At 48.5% G+C, this 14,050-nt stretch overlaps 1 non-coding gene across 1 annotated transcript; it reads left to right on the forward strand.

Annotated features, from left to right (window-relative positions):
• The first annotated feature begins 8,965 nt into the window (after positions 1 to 8,965).
• TRNAS-CGA (transfer RNA serine (anticodon CGA)) lies at positions 8,966 to 9,038 on the forward strand. The gene has a single exon. It is a non-coding gene; the product is annotated as a tRNA-Ser (tRNA).
• The last annotated feature ends 5,012 nt before the right edge of the window (positions 9,039 to 14,050 follow it).

Here is a 14,050-nt window from a genome sequence, read left to right on the forward strand (position 1 = left end):
GACACACAGGCACGATTTCGTCCCTCTAACTTTCGTCCTTATACTGCCCTTAACGCCTTAATTACAGCGTCAGTGAAAAGGCGCCTCACATAACATGACAATGAACTTGAAGAGCTGATTAGTGCCCTCCACTCCGCGCCCTCCAATTGAAAACACTACTGATTTCCAAATTAAACTACACAAACAGATCGCACAACCCAAACTAATCACAGAACGTCGTTTTCTTGACGGCAAAACCCTGCAACACTTACATGACAAAGGGCAGCGGCAGCACATTCAGAACAGCCGCTATCATACCACAGCGCAATGCAAGTGCGATAACGTTATTATGCCCGGCTCAAACAGATCGCACAACCCAAACTAATCACAGAATGTCGTTTTCTTGACAGCAAAGCACTGCAACACTTACATGACAAAGGGCAGCGGCAGCACATTCAGAACAGTCGCAAACAGACCATAGTGCCATGCGAGTGCGATAACGTAACTATGCCCGGCTTCACGAATAACGTGGCCGCCTTGATCACATAACAATTGAAAACACTACTGATTTCCAAATTAAAACCACACAAACATATCGCACAACCCAAACTGATCACAGAATATCGTTTTCTTGACAGCAAAACACTGCAACACTTACATAGCAAAGGGCAGCGGCAGCACGTTCAGAACAGCCGCAAACACACCACAGCGCAATGCGAGTGCGGTGACGCGACGACGCCATGACGACGCGACTATGCCCCGGCTCGCCCGGCTGCTCGGCATCACGAATCACGTGGCCACCTTGGTCACATGATTTGACGACGGTATCGCCACCTTGCGCAAGGTTGGATCGCGTTGATGGGTTGTTGAATATTGTAGAAGCCGCTAAAGAGGCTGACGCGCCGTGGCGTGGCGGTGGCGTTTTGAGTCGTTTGCAAAACGTATTCACCCCTCGTTTTTAAGCTGTCTGGCTTCCAACGTTATCAAAACGTATTCACCCCTCGTTTTTAAGCTATCTTGTTTGGAACGTCTTTGATGCGTCGATTTTGGTCAAAAATCCGTTTCAGACGTTGAATCCCTTAATACGACGTTTTCAAGACTGTGTGCTACCTGGGTACCGATGCAGACTCGGACATCAGTGCCCTATCCCTCTCCGGCTTCCTCCATATTGGCGACGAGCAGCGCAAGGATCCTGTTCTTCGAACACTTATGGAACGCCTAAGCTCCTCGCCCAATGACCCGTCCCTTCGGATGTTCACCTTGCGCGATGGAACTTTATACCGTCGCAGCGTTCGTCCTGACGGCTCGGAGCTCCTCCTAGTCGTCCCCAAGCACCTTCGAGTCGCCGTGCTCCAGCAACTTCACGACGCTCCTACTGCTGGACATCGGGGCATAACTCGTACTTAAGGCCAAGTTATACTCCGACGTTCTCGGCGCGCGGGCTAGCGGCGGTTGCGGTCGGTTACGTCACGTCGGCGACGCCGCGCCAAGCGCAAGTCCGACGCTCTACACTCCAACCGGCGGCCGCTGCACCGAGCGCCCCGAGATCGCGCGTTGCCACAGCAACCGTCCCAACGCATGCGCAGAGAATCAACACCGCGGACGCGCGCCGCCCGCCGTTTTGTTTCTCTTTTTTTTTTCTCGAGATCGCGCGCGTTTTGCTTCTGCGTGCGGAACGCCGGGAACGCTTCGCCGACGCGGCCCGGCGCGGCCGGCGAAAAATAGGAGCGGAGCTATTCATGCGCTGGAGACGTTGGAACGCGCCCGACGGCGCCGGTCACGCCGGTTACGTCGTGTCGCCGGATTATAGATGCCAGTTTTTCTCCAGCGTGGCGTCGCGGAGTTCGACGCGCGCGCGCGCACGCTACGTCGGAGTATATTTACGGCCACCTGCGGTGCCGCTTCTTCTGGCCCGGCATTTATCGCTCTGTGCGCCGTTATGTCGCTTCTTGCGACCTGTGTCAGCGCCATAAGACGCCTGCTATGCCTCCCGCTGGTTTGCTTCAACCAATTGATATACCTACAGAGCCCTTCTTCCGTGTGGGCCTCGACCTCCTTGGCCCCTTTCCAATCTCCATCAAAGGAAGAAAATGGATTGCTGTAGCAACCGATTATGCCACGAGATATGCCATCGCACGAGCGCTGCCAACCAGCTGCGCTACAGATGTCGCCGACTTCTTACTAAAAGACGTCATCCTGCACCACGGCGCCCCTCGCCACTTGCTGATGGATCGCGATCGCTACTTTCTATCGAAGGTCGTCGATGATCTGCTCCGCTCCTGTTCTACAGAACACCAGATTGCTACCGCGTACCACCCTCAAACGAACGGCCTCAGCGAGCGACTCAACCGCACACTCACTGAAATGCTCGCCGTGTACGTTTCCAACGATCACCGCGACTGGGACGTCGCTTTACCATACACCACTTTCGCATGCAAGTCGTCCTGTCACGACACTGCCGGATTTTCACCATTTTTCCTTTTGTATGGCCGCGACCCCACCTTGCCCTTTGACACGTTGCTACCTTCCGCAGTACAATCACCCAGCACTTGTTACGCTCGCGATGCTATTGACTTAGCCGCCAAGGCCCGAGATGTCGCCCGTCATCGCCTCAAAGTCTCGCAAGCTTCTCAAAAGCGACGCTACGACCTTCGGCACCGAGACCACCATTTTTCACCTGGTTCCCTTGTCCTTCTCTGGACGCCTTCACGTCGCGTCGGCTTGTCGGAAAAAACTACTTTCCAGTTATTCTGGTCCGTACCAGATCTTACGTCAACTGTCCGACGTGACATACGAGATCGCCCCAGTCGTTCAGCCTTCAGTGCCTCCCAACGTAACTGGCGATGTTGCTCACGTGACCAGGCTCAAAGCCCTATGACCCCCCATTAAGTGAGGCTGTATAACTTTCACCGAGACGGAGCTACCCCGCCGGAAGGGTGATGTTACGGTGAAGTGAAGGAAGAAGTTTAATTGGACTAGAGGAAGACGAAGTCTGGCAGTTGCCTGAACGCCATATTCACCACTTGTAAATGGCTCGGTTGCTGGTTTTCTTCTGGTGCTGCAGTTTTTCTCTATTTACCTTATTTTCGAGCATCAGTAACAGGCAACGACGTTTGTGCTGAACCCTGAAGTCTTCTACTCTGCTGGGAGATCCTCCCCGCGGAGGTTGCCATGGAAGATATGGTCTTGGACACGTCCGGCGGTCAGCATAGACCGCCCGTGGCTTGGAAGTGGCTCAGTTCGGCAGTAGGATCCGACGCTACTGATTCCGAGCTTTCTGACTAAAGATCTGAAGACTCGGATACTTTCATACCTGTCAAGCACCGCCGCCCACGACGGAAGTCACCGGCATCGTCCTCAAGTGTAAGGGACTGTCATATACAACACCATCAAGACTACGACAGTAGCTTTCATTCCCGTCGACGCGGTGGTAAGCTTGAATGCTATCTCTCGACAGAAACTTAATGATTTGTTCTTCAAACTTGTCCCTGGACTAATCCAAGAGGTTTGCGTGAACCCCTGGAAAAATGTCATTGCGGTTGACACAACTGATGACAAGATGGTGCAAACTCTACTTGGTTTGTCTGAAATCTGTGGGGTCCACACGCGTCCCTACATACCACAGGGTACAAATATAGCAGCTGGTGTCGTATCTGATGTGGACTTGGATCTCAAAGACGACGTTTTTAAGAACATGATCCTTTGCACGCCACCATGCAAAATAATTAGCGTTCGAAGGCTAGGCTCGTCAAAGTGTATGAATATACTTTTCGCCTCTGGAAAGCTGCCTAGTCATATAAAGGCTGGACTTGTGCGCTATCCTGTTCGACCTTTCGTACCACGGCCTTTGCAATGCCATAAATGTTTTAAGATTGGTCATGTTCAGGGCTTTTGCACCAGAGATCTGGTCTGTGCCAAATGCGGTGGGAATCACCATATAGATTCCTGTGAAAGTCAGGCATATCGGTGCCCTAACTGTAATGGTGAACATTTGACAACAGATAAAGGATGTCCCTCATTGAAGAATGAACTAAAAGCACTAAAAGAGATAGCCAAAAAGAAGGCAGCAGGAAATGAAAGCTCCCGTCGCCGTAGTGCTGCCCCAGCGACTGGAAAGGCAGCGGGTTCAAAGAGTGACAAAGACACAACGCATCGGAAAGTAGGGGGGCGGAACTTCTGCCTCTCAGACACATCGTGGCCAGCGCTTCCATCGAAACCGTCGGAACAAGTATCTACAAAGACTTCGACCACAGTGGAAAGCACTGCAAACACAGTACCTAAACCGGTATCAGCCAACGACGATGTGCAACTTGTCAATCTTCTAAAGGTGCTTGTCAACGTCATCAGATCTCTAATCGCCGGTCGCCAGACACCAGCAGCGTCAGCAGCAGAGCAACTTTTGGAGGCACTCGTTCCTGTCCTCGACGGCCTTCGCTAGACGTTTTACCGGAAGCAATTCTAACAGTGGTCAGCAGCCTCGCCCCTTTGTGCTGCAATGGAATGTCAGGTCGATATGCGACCGCGGCACGCTGATTTAGTCCTTCGACTCATCGCTATGAAGACTCCACCAGACGTTATAGCGCTTCAGGAAACTAACGTAAGGAAAGACGAATATCGATTGCCAGGCTTCGTGGGTTTCCACAGTAACACTCGATGCGCGGAACCAGCTTGTGGCTCTTTCCAGTGTGTGGAGGAGGCGCATACACGCAATGCTTCAAAAGCATCAGTGTACGTTCGTGCTGACTTGGACTTCGCGGTTATTGACACAGACGGCATCTGTGACGATGAGTTTGAGTGTGTAGCTGTTACTGTGAGCCTCAGAGGTGTGTGTACGAGGGTGGCAAGCATATACAACAGGCCTACACGTTCTTCCGATACCTCGCTACTTGAGAGCTTAGTGTCTCGGTGTGGGGCGTCGTTTGTGTTATGCGGAGATTTTAATGCCCACCATCCACGATGGTGTAGCCGTCCCCAAGGCAATCGTGGGACAGAGATTAACGAGATCATTATCAAGAACGATCTCCAAATACTGAATGACGGTTCACCTACATTTATAGGTAGAGGAAAGGAGCATTCCACAATAGACCTTGCGATATCAACGAGAGATGTGTGCTTAGCCTGGTCATGTGAACCCGACCCGCAGTATGTGTTGGTGTTAAAGGGACACTAAAGGTTACCAGAAACTCAAGTTAAAGTGGTAGAGCAATGTTGTAGAACGTCTAAGGCGTCAATCGCGAACAGAGCTTTAGTAACCGAGAAATTGAGGTAAATGCATGACACGATTTGAGACCCCCCAGCGACATTCCGGTACTAGCCCGATGACGAAAGGACTCCTCATAATTTGTGTAACTAATACTCAACTACTCGTATTAAAATATCATTTCATTCGATTATAAGACGGAAAAAAATGCTACTTGTCTACGTCTATTCGATTCTAAGAAAAAACATTTTGACGTTACCCTTCAGTAATATGGGTGTTCGAAAGGTTTCGTTTTCGCTCGACTCTGCGCGCTCGACTCTACGCCGCGCACGCTTTGGAGTTTCAATAGTTTCGTTATCGCGTCGTGCTGTGCGGGTTCTGCTGGCTCGCGAAACTTTCATTTGGAACAAGCAATGAGAATGCCACGTCCATGTGATGTCGTGGGAAGCCCTCGTTGCTTTCCCGCTCCGGAGAGCCGGTGTCGAGGCCGCCGTCGTAGTACGCAACGACGCCGGCAGTGCGAGCCCTCAGCAGCAGGTCGCGCTCGTCGGTGCTCAAATCGCTGAAGTTGAGCCCACCATCGCGAGCCAATCTGTCGGTGTCAGGGTCCATTGCGACGAGCGTCGAAGTTAGCGTCATAGAATGAAGTACCAGCTTATGGGCGTCTTGCGCTGGAGTTTGAGGTATAGTAGCGGCGCCTGGTGGCGGTGCGGGAAACGACATCTGGGTCGTGCCAGCTTGGGTCGTATTGAGCCCTGGCTGTGGCGAAGCACGTTTCTAGGCCGAGTTTTGCGTCGATTCGCACATTTTTATGCCCTGTTGCGAGTGCGAAAAGGCTCGTCGCTTCTCATAGACCACGCCGACCACGCTGCGAGCTCGCCGCAGCCTATAGTTTAACGAAAACAGACTCTCCGTGTGCCGTGGGACGTAATGTGGGACGTAATTCGTTTCTCCTTCTGCTAGCCACCATACTCCCGCTTTCGCTCTGCTGTCGGCTCTGTCTTGGCTCTATTTCTGGCCGCGCGTTTGCGTTTTGCGCAGAAAAGCCGTAGCGCCGTCTGCGGACGCTGTTCTACTCACCGATGGCGCAACGTCACTATGAGACCATGATGTCAGTACTCCTCGATCGGAGGGCGGGCGATTTGAACTGCGCTGGAGGTACGCGGACGCTTCAGAACGCATTTTCTCTTAAAATATGTCTCTCCTTGGCACGAAACAAGCGTTTCGAGGTTTCTGGGATGGTATTTCAACAGTCCACGTTGACTTAATAGTAACCTTTAGTGTCCCTTTAACCCATTTGGTTAACACCAACACATACTGCGGGTCGCCAGGATGTCGTTTATACAGTGACTAACTGGGACAAGTTCCGACAGCTGATCTCATAGGCACCATCTCAAGACAGCCTATTTAAACTTGAGTGAGTGCTTACGAAAAGCTGCAGTACAACGACGACGGAGTATCGGCAAACCAAATCCCGATCTAAAGCTTTTGCGGCTCCGCGCATGTCGACGGCGCGCTTATAGACGGGCACAGCGCTCTAAACGACGCACCGACTGGACTATATACAATCGCATTGATGCAGCCATACGGCGGCATACAAAACAGCTTCGTCGAAAGAGCTGGGAAGCTTTGTGTAGTTCGTTGCATACTGGAAGTGGTTTTGTAAATGTATGGCGCATACTGAAGGCTCTCCGCACTCCTCATATCTGCAAGAATCCTACGGCTGCATTGAGCATAGCGACTGGCCAGTCACCAAAAGTAATAGCGGAGGCATTCGCAGACATTTTCGTCTCTTCTGCATCCAGTGACACCACAATTAGCGACCTTCGTTCTTTGACAAGTCACAGCACCATGACCGCTTCCTACGGTCCAGCCTGCCAGATGGATGAGGCAGATTTCACTCTTGAGGAGCTGCGACACGCGCTGAGCCTCTCCAAACGCCGCACTGCTCCAGGCGAAGATGGTGTGACGTACCAAGCATTGCGCAACGTTGATAAGAGTTTCCATGACCGTATATTGGACGAGTATACTGAAGTATGGAGAACCGGTGTAATCCCTGCTGAATAAAAAATCGTCCGTGGTAATACCAATTTTAAAACCCGGGCGTCCTGCAAGGCACCTAAAGTCCTACCGACCAATATCCCTAACTTCAAATGTCATCACGTTAATGGAGCGAATGGTCTTATTTCGTTTAGATGTCAGGCTAGAGGAGCTGAATTTTTTTCCCTGATGTCATGAGTGGCTTTCGGCGCCGCCGTTCGGCTCTGGACAGCATATCAGACCTTGTCTCAGCGCTCGGATTTGCTAAATAAAACAAGCACTCTGCCTACATGCTCTTCCTAGACATACAGCAAGCTTTCGATTCAGTTCCGCATAAGGCGATTATTTTCGCTCTTGCAACCGCGGGAATTTCGGGTCGTCGGCTCCAATTTGTGCATAATTTTCTATCGGAGCGCCGTATGAAAGTGCGTGTCGGAGGAGTAACTAGCGAATACCGAAATGTGAAGTGCAGTGTGCCACAGGGCAGCGTATTATCGCCACTTTTGTTTAACACCGTACTCGCCGCACTTCCAAGTCGTTTGCCTCGGGTCACTGACTTCCCTGTGAGCATAGCTGTCTACGCAGATGACATTGCTCTGTGGATAAGCGGCCCTTCGCACCTTGGTCCGCGGCTTCGTGCAAGCTTGCAAAGAGCTCTCAACGCTACTTCGGAGCACTTGGGTGAAGTTGGCCTGCTCATATCACCTGCTAAGTCGGCTGCAATAGCATATCACCCTAAACAACGCGCTCGTCGAACAATGAGCCGACTGTATCTTGACGAAACGCCTATAAACTGGGTGCGACAACACCGTTATTTGGGGTTAATTGTGGATGATCGCATCTCTTGGCGTCCTGCCGTTAAATCTGTACGACGCAAATCGCACTCCCTCCTTAAGTATGTGGCCGCCTTGACTGCTCGAGGTGCTGGCTGCGACCAAACAACTGCTCTTCAGGTGTACCAGTCATCTGTACTCTCAGGCATGCTGTACGCATTACCAATTTTGAACATACCACATAGTTTGATGGCCCAACTGGAGCGAGATCATCGCGTTGCCCTTCGACTAATGCTTCGATTACCTCGTGAGGCGCAATCTATTGCATTACTCACTGAAGCGCATCAGTTAACCCTGAGGCTGCAAGCAGATCAGAGAGCTCTGTATCATATTGAGCGTCTGCACCGCGGATCGAATGGTCAATCGCTCCCTGATCGTCTCATTCACCGCCCGTTATCTCGAATGGGAAAAATGGCGGCTTTATTTATGAATATCACTACCATTTCTGAACATGCTGCTTCAGATACGCCTCCGCCTTCGCGAAATGCGAAGGTTGTGGGTTCGGTTCCCACTTACGGCAAGTTGTTTTTTCATCCACTTTAATTTCCATTAATTTATCGTTGCTTCACTCCATTTATTAAGCACAACTAATTTCCCCTATGTTGTACTTGGTGTCAGTGTTTGTTGGCTTCTCGTGATATGACTAATAAAAATCGAGCCCCTCGGTTAACCCCCTTTCTTCTCGTTTATTACATAACGAGGGTCTCGAATCCGGCAACATTGATGCCTTCAGGTAGCATATGTGGGTTTATTGACCAGTTGCCTGCACCCAAAAAGATCACGTTCTCGTGACGCCTGCGGCAACAAGGACGTTCCACGTCCGCCGCCAAGGTCTGTGAGTGGTGGCGCTGGCTAACACTCCCAGGGTTCACTAGTACACATAAATACCCAAGAAAGTGGATGGGGAAACAACGCCGCGGTAGCTCAATTGGTAGAGCATCGCACGCGAAATGCGAAGGTTGTGGGTTCGGTTCCCACCTGCGGCAAGTTGTTTTTTCATCCACTTTAATTTCCATTAATTTATCGTTGCTTCATTCCATTTATTAAGCACAACTAATTTCCCCTATGTTGTACGCGTGCGTCTAATTGTCTTACAAAAATCCCTCACGTGACCTGATCCTAGGTGCCTAGGGACAGCATTGTTTAGGGATTTTTGAGAAGGCGCGATGCTGGCGCTATAGTGAACTATCCATACTGGCGCCGAGCGACGCCGTGGCGTGTTCGTCCTCGGCCTGATCGTTCCCTGGACCGCGCGTTATTCAACATTGCTCATGTGATTGTACAGTACGTGCGTTGCTTGTGTGTTGATTGTAGGTTCTGTGTTACTTGGCGGAAAGACGTGAGTAGTGGTGGTGCGGCAGTGCAGCTTTGGCCTCGGTGAACTCTGGCAGTACAGAATATGCGTTGTGTGACCCGTGCTTTCTAGAGAACCCGGCGGTGGTGACGATTGAAATATCGAAGTGGCCTAGCGCCTCGGCAGCGAAGTTCAGCGAACCACGATGTGGCGTCGCCGTCTCCGACTTTGCTTAACGGACATCGAGGGATGTGCTGCTCGCTGCAAGTCATGTAAATGCAACTGCGTCGACCGCCCACTGTTTGGTACGCTGTGCTTGAAACGAGTGGTGCAGCCGTGCAGCTGGGGTGGCGGAGGAGCAGAGTGGCTTAGAGGCTCCGTTTGCGCGTTCACAGACATGTGCTTCCGTCTTGGTCTCATTAGCGGCTGTCGCGGGACTGTGGTGTGCTAGCTCCTTGCCTAGTATAAAGCTTACGACGCTAACACACAGCATGTTCACGTTTTTCCGCGCTATATGTCATTTGCATGACGGCCGAGTTGAAAACGAGACATATGTCTGTGTTCTTTGCATTTGTCTGTTGTAAATTACTTTCTGTTGTGGAAGTTCTGGGAGTCTTATTACGCAAGGAGTGCGAACGTAAACATAAACACATATGTGTCTCTGAAATTTTGAATTACCCATAATACCCTTTACGACTGATAAGTGGGCTACACGGCCTGTGTGAATCAGCTACCGTATGTTGCGACGCTCTTCCGTGTGGTAGACTGATGCATGGTGCGCGTTTATTTCTGTACTGTTGTAAAAACCATTTGTTTATTCACTCAATACAAATGTACGGCTTCTTCGCCGCAGTACATTTTACGTACGCGGTGAAGCATACTAAGAAGTGGGAGGGGGCCGCTATGAGCCAGCATAGTATGTCCACTTAGGCGACCTGAGAGGCGGAGGGTTCGCGAGTGTATGATTAAAGAACTCTTGCCCCTTTTCACTTTTAGTATGCTTCACCGCAGTACATTGCTTAGGCTTCACCGCGAAATATTAGTGTATTGCGAGAAAGATGATCCTAAAAAGCCTAATTATGCAAAATTTCTTTTGTAGCTTGCTACACCGCAATACAGGGGTGTAAATAAGCATTGTGCAGTAAAGCATACTAAGAGTGGAAAGGGCACACATAGGTTTGCTCATTATCTTCAATTGTGGTATAATTTGCAAGTGCATCTGTGCTCGTGGTAAGCTTCATTGACAATTCTTTGTACATTACAAATTCATATTGCAGGGAAGCTTACTAAAGCACATTCGCCATTATGGTATGTGTTATTCACCTTCAATGCAGGAGCGCAATGCGGATTCTTGCCCCTGCTTTTGTCTGGACTGCACATGCTCTTTGAGAATTGATTCATTATTCATAAGTGCACTGGTTCTTTACTCTAAACTGGAGGGCTCAAGTTAATATGGAAGCACAATTTTTATTAAAGGGACAAGATGTTGCCGAGATGGTTGCAGCACAGCTTTTTTTTTTCTTCCGGGCACCTTTTATACTTGAAGCTTCCATAGCAGTCTTTCGAACCTCTTTGAACCAGCACATGCATATAAAAATTGGACACTGATTGGCAACATCGCCTAAGTTCATGCCTATCTATAGTAAAAAGATGTAGCACGACCAGGCAAAATAAAAGAAGGGGGTGGGCTGGAGCAATACTAAGTGTTAAATGGTGCTTTATCCTTTTCCTTGAGTTTTCTGTTTTTGTGCTTTTTATGGATCCTCCACAGTAACCATGCGAGTGCCGAACTTGAGCTTGTTGGTTTCAAGTCTCGTGGTTGTTACTAACAGAACAGTGCGATAAATGAACAAAGGGCTTGGAGGCATCCGTTCACCTTGCTTGCCTCATGGTGCTGCTTCATAAGCACCATGAGCATCCAGGCCAACTAGGAAGGGAGGTTTGTTGCAATTGCTTCTGAACTTTATTGCCACCAAACCAACAGTGCTCTCAATGACAGCTTTTGGACAGTAGAATGCTTGCACCCAGCAAAGTCTTAAGAAGGAAGCATTCAGGATGTGCAAAATGGGCGTTTGAAGCTGGTAGCATTACTGAAGGGGCTTTGCCCATCTGCCCTCTTTATGGATACACAAAGATGATTTCCTCTGTAAGAGGGATTGTTTCAGAGGTCGTTACATGGCAACAGTGTTGGGTGTTTAGTAGCTTGTCTTTGTCCACTGTTAATAACCTGTTCCTTCTCCAGTGCCCCGGTGAAGTGCCTACTTTTTGGACAAAATGTGCTCTCCATGCATGCATGCATTTTTAGCTTGTAAAGACGTCCATTACCCCTTGCCTCAAGCTAGTCCTTGCTGATGTCACCCAAGAAGGCATTGGGGAGTATGGCAATGTACACTTACAAAACACTGTTGATACCAGTGAAACCAAATTAATGGAGCTGTTTTTCTTTTTTTGTCCACTCCATCTTTGTTAGTTACAATGAGCAATGTCCGAACAGAAGGCATATGTAGTTGGTTGTGCATAGCCTGCGCACTAAGACTTGTTGGCATGTTATGACCTTAGCACAGTGTTTATATGTAAAAACCTTCTGATGTGTTGATGACTTCCTTTTCTTTATCATACTTTGCCTGATGGAGCCAGCAAGTGGGTCAACCAGATGTTCAACAGGCTTCCCACTAGTTTTCTCAGAGTCTCCTTTACCAGGGTGCAGCTCATAGATATGTTTTCTTGACCTTGCACTGCACTTCAACCATGGCCACACCTGCTAAACCTATAGCATGCAATCAAAAAAGTGCTATACATCATGTTGCTCCAAACTCGTGACATGTGCTACAAGGCCTTGAGGAACACCCTCATTTATTTACACCCTCATAATACCGTACGAAGCTTCGCATGATAAGTGCGAGAATTAACATCTGCTGGTTTTTCAGTGTTATTCCTATCCAGCTTGCTGAAAGCTATCCTGAGTGTTTCAAAAGCAAATGACCGCTGCTGGACAAGTGCTTAAAACAAGGGTCGCTATAAATAACCACATATGTCACACGAAATGAAAAAGGCCACTGAGAATACAGGCGGTTTACTTCCTATCCAATAAGCTTGGTTCTCCCTTTGCTAGTGAGTGAACTCAACTTGCCCAGAATACATGGCCTGTGACAAACTATGTGCCCGATGCTGTGTCCCCTGCAAAGCTGAAGATGTGTACGAGATCCTGACACCCTGCAGCGGCTTCTACACTGGGCAAACAGGCTACTATAAAAACGACTGCCTTTACTAATATGCTAATAACATGAAAACGGGCAGAAATTTGGCTATTCATTGGGCCCAACTGCAGGTGCAAGGCACTCTTCCACCAGATGTGTGTTGTTCATTGAAACTGGAGCCATACAAATGCAGATAAAAACAATGATGTTTGAAAGTAGTAGAGTTGAACTATATTCTGCACAAGCAGTGCTATCTGCAGCGCTGGTACCTTATAGCCACAATTCATGGCTGCACCACCATGCAAAGGCACTATTCTTGAATTATTAACTTCTATTATATTTATGGTGGCCATATATTGCAATAACATATCATCCACATTGTGTGCAGTATGGTTAAATGTCAATTATGATAGCCATTCCTAATCTGAAATGCAACAAAAGAGCAAATATAGGCAACACATTGCAATTCAAAGATACAAAAGACAACCAGTGCACAGGATAAGTGACAGACTTCCTTTTATTGAAAAAGAAATGTCACATGTGTCATGCCACCAGCAGTGGGTAGCAATCTTTCAGGCTTGGGTGACAGAGGCAAAACTTAGCAAAATGCTACAATCGCACTGTAAAACGGCCTTGGACACAAAAAACCGACATCAAATTGTACAGAATGAAAGGGCAAGACTCCGTCTAAGAACAGTCTATGGCACCACATACTTGAAATGGTGTAAAAAGTGTTGACATGCCCTACCCATAAAGAAAAAGCAACAAACACAGAAAACACGCCTTAAAATGCAATGTGCAGAGTCTGAAACCAAGAAAAAACAACCCGAAAAAGGTTTCGCTAAGTCTTTCAACGATTAAAATTGTCAAACTGTATCATCACTTCTTAACGAACCTGCACAGCTGAAAAGGAAGGAAGGAAAGCCTAATAGCAGGGCTGCAGAAAATGTCACCGAACAAGTATACTTTGCTTACCAACGATACCTGTGGTTTAGTTGTGGCCTGTGTATAAACTTTTCTTGTTTAGAATGGTTTAGCGGATAGCGAAAAAATGACCATAAGAGCACCAGGTGTATGCATAGTCTACGCACAAAAAGCCGCTGCTTTCTTACTTTTTTTTCTCTCTACTACAATTCATGAGTTTTAAGTGCCTTAATAGCACTGCTAACATCCTTCTGCAAAACACAAAATTGGGCAACTTGTAGCATAAAGAAAATTGCAGTTTCACTCATAATGGGAAACAATGATGCAGTAGCTGGTGAAATATGCGCAGGAGGCTTACTTCATGCAGTGTTTGTTGAAGTGAACACTTGCCAATGCAAGTCGGTAATCTCCTTTAAAAAGTAAAATAAGTAAGAGTCGTATTTATTTGTGGGAGTTGTGCCTCACAGTGTTAACGTGGAAAGACTCGGCTTTTCTTCCTCCTCTTTCATATCCGGACTTAGCCACTGATCTACACCAAAACAACCCTTTAGCTTCTTACAGCCGAATTCGTTTTGGTTTTCTC

Source organism: Dermacentor variabilis, chromosome 3 (genome assembly GCF_050947875.1).
Source record: "Dermacentor variabilis isolate Ectoservices chromosome 3, ASM5094787v1, whole genome shotgun sequence".
NCBI classification, from domain to species: domain Eukaryota; kingdom Metazoa; phylum Arthropoda; class Arachnida; order Ixodida; family Ixodidae; genus Dermacentor; species Dermacentor variabilis.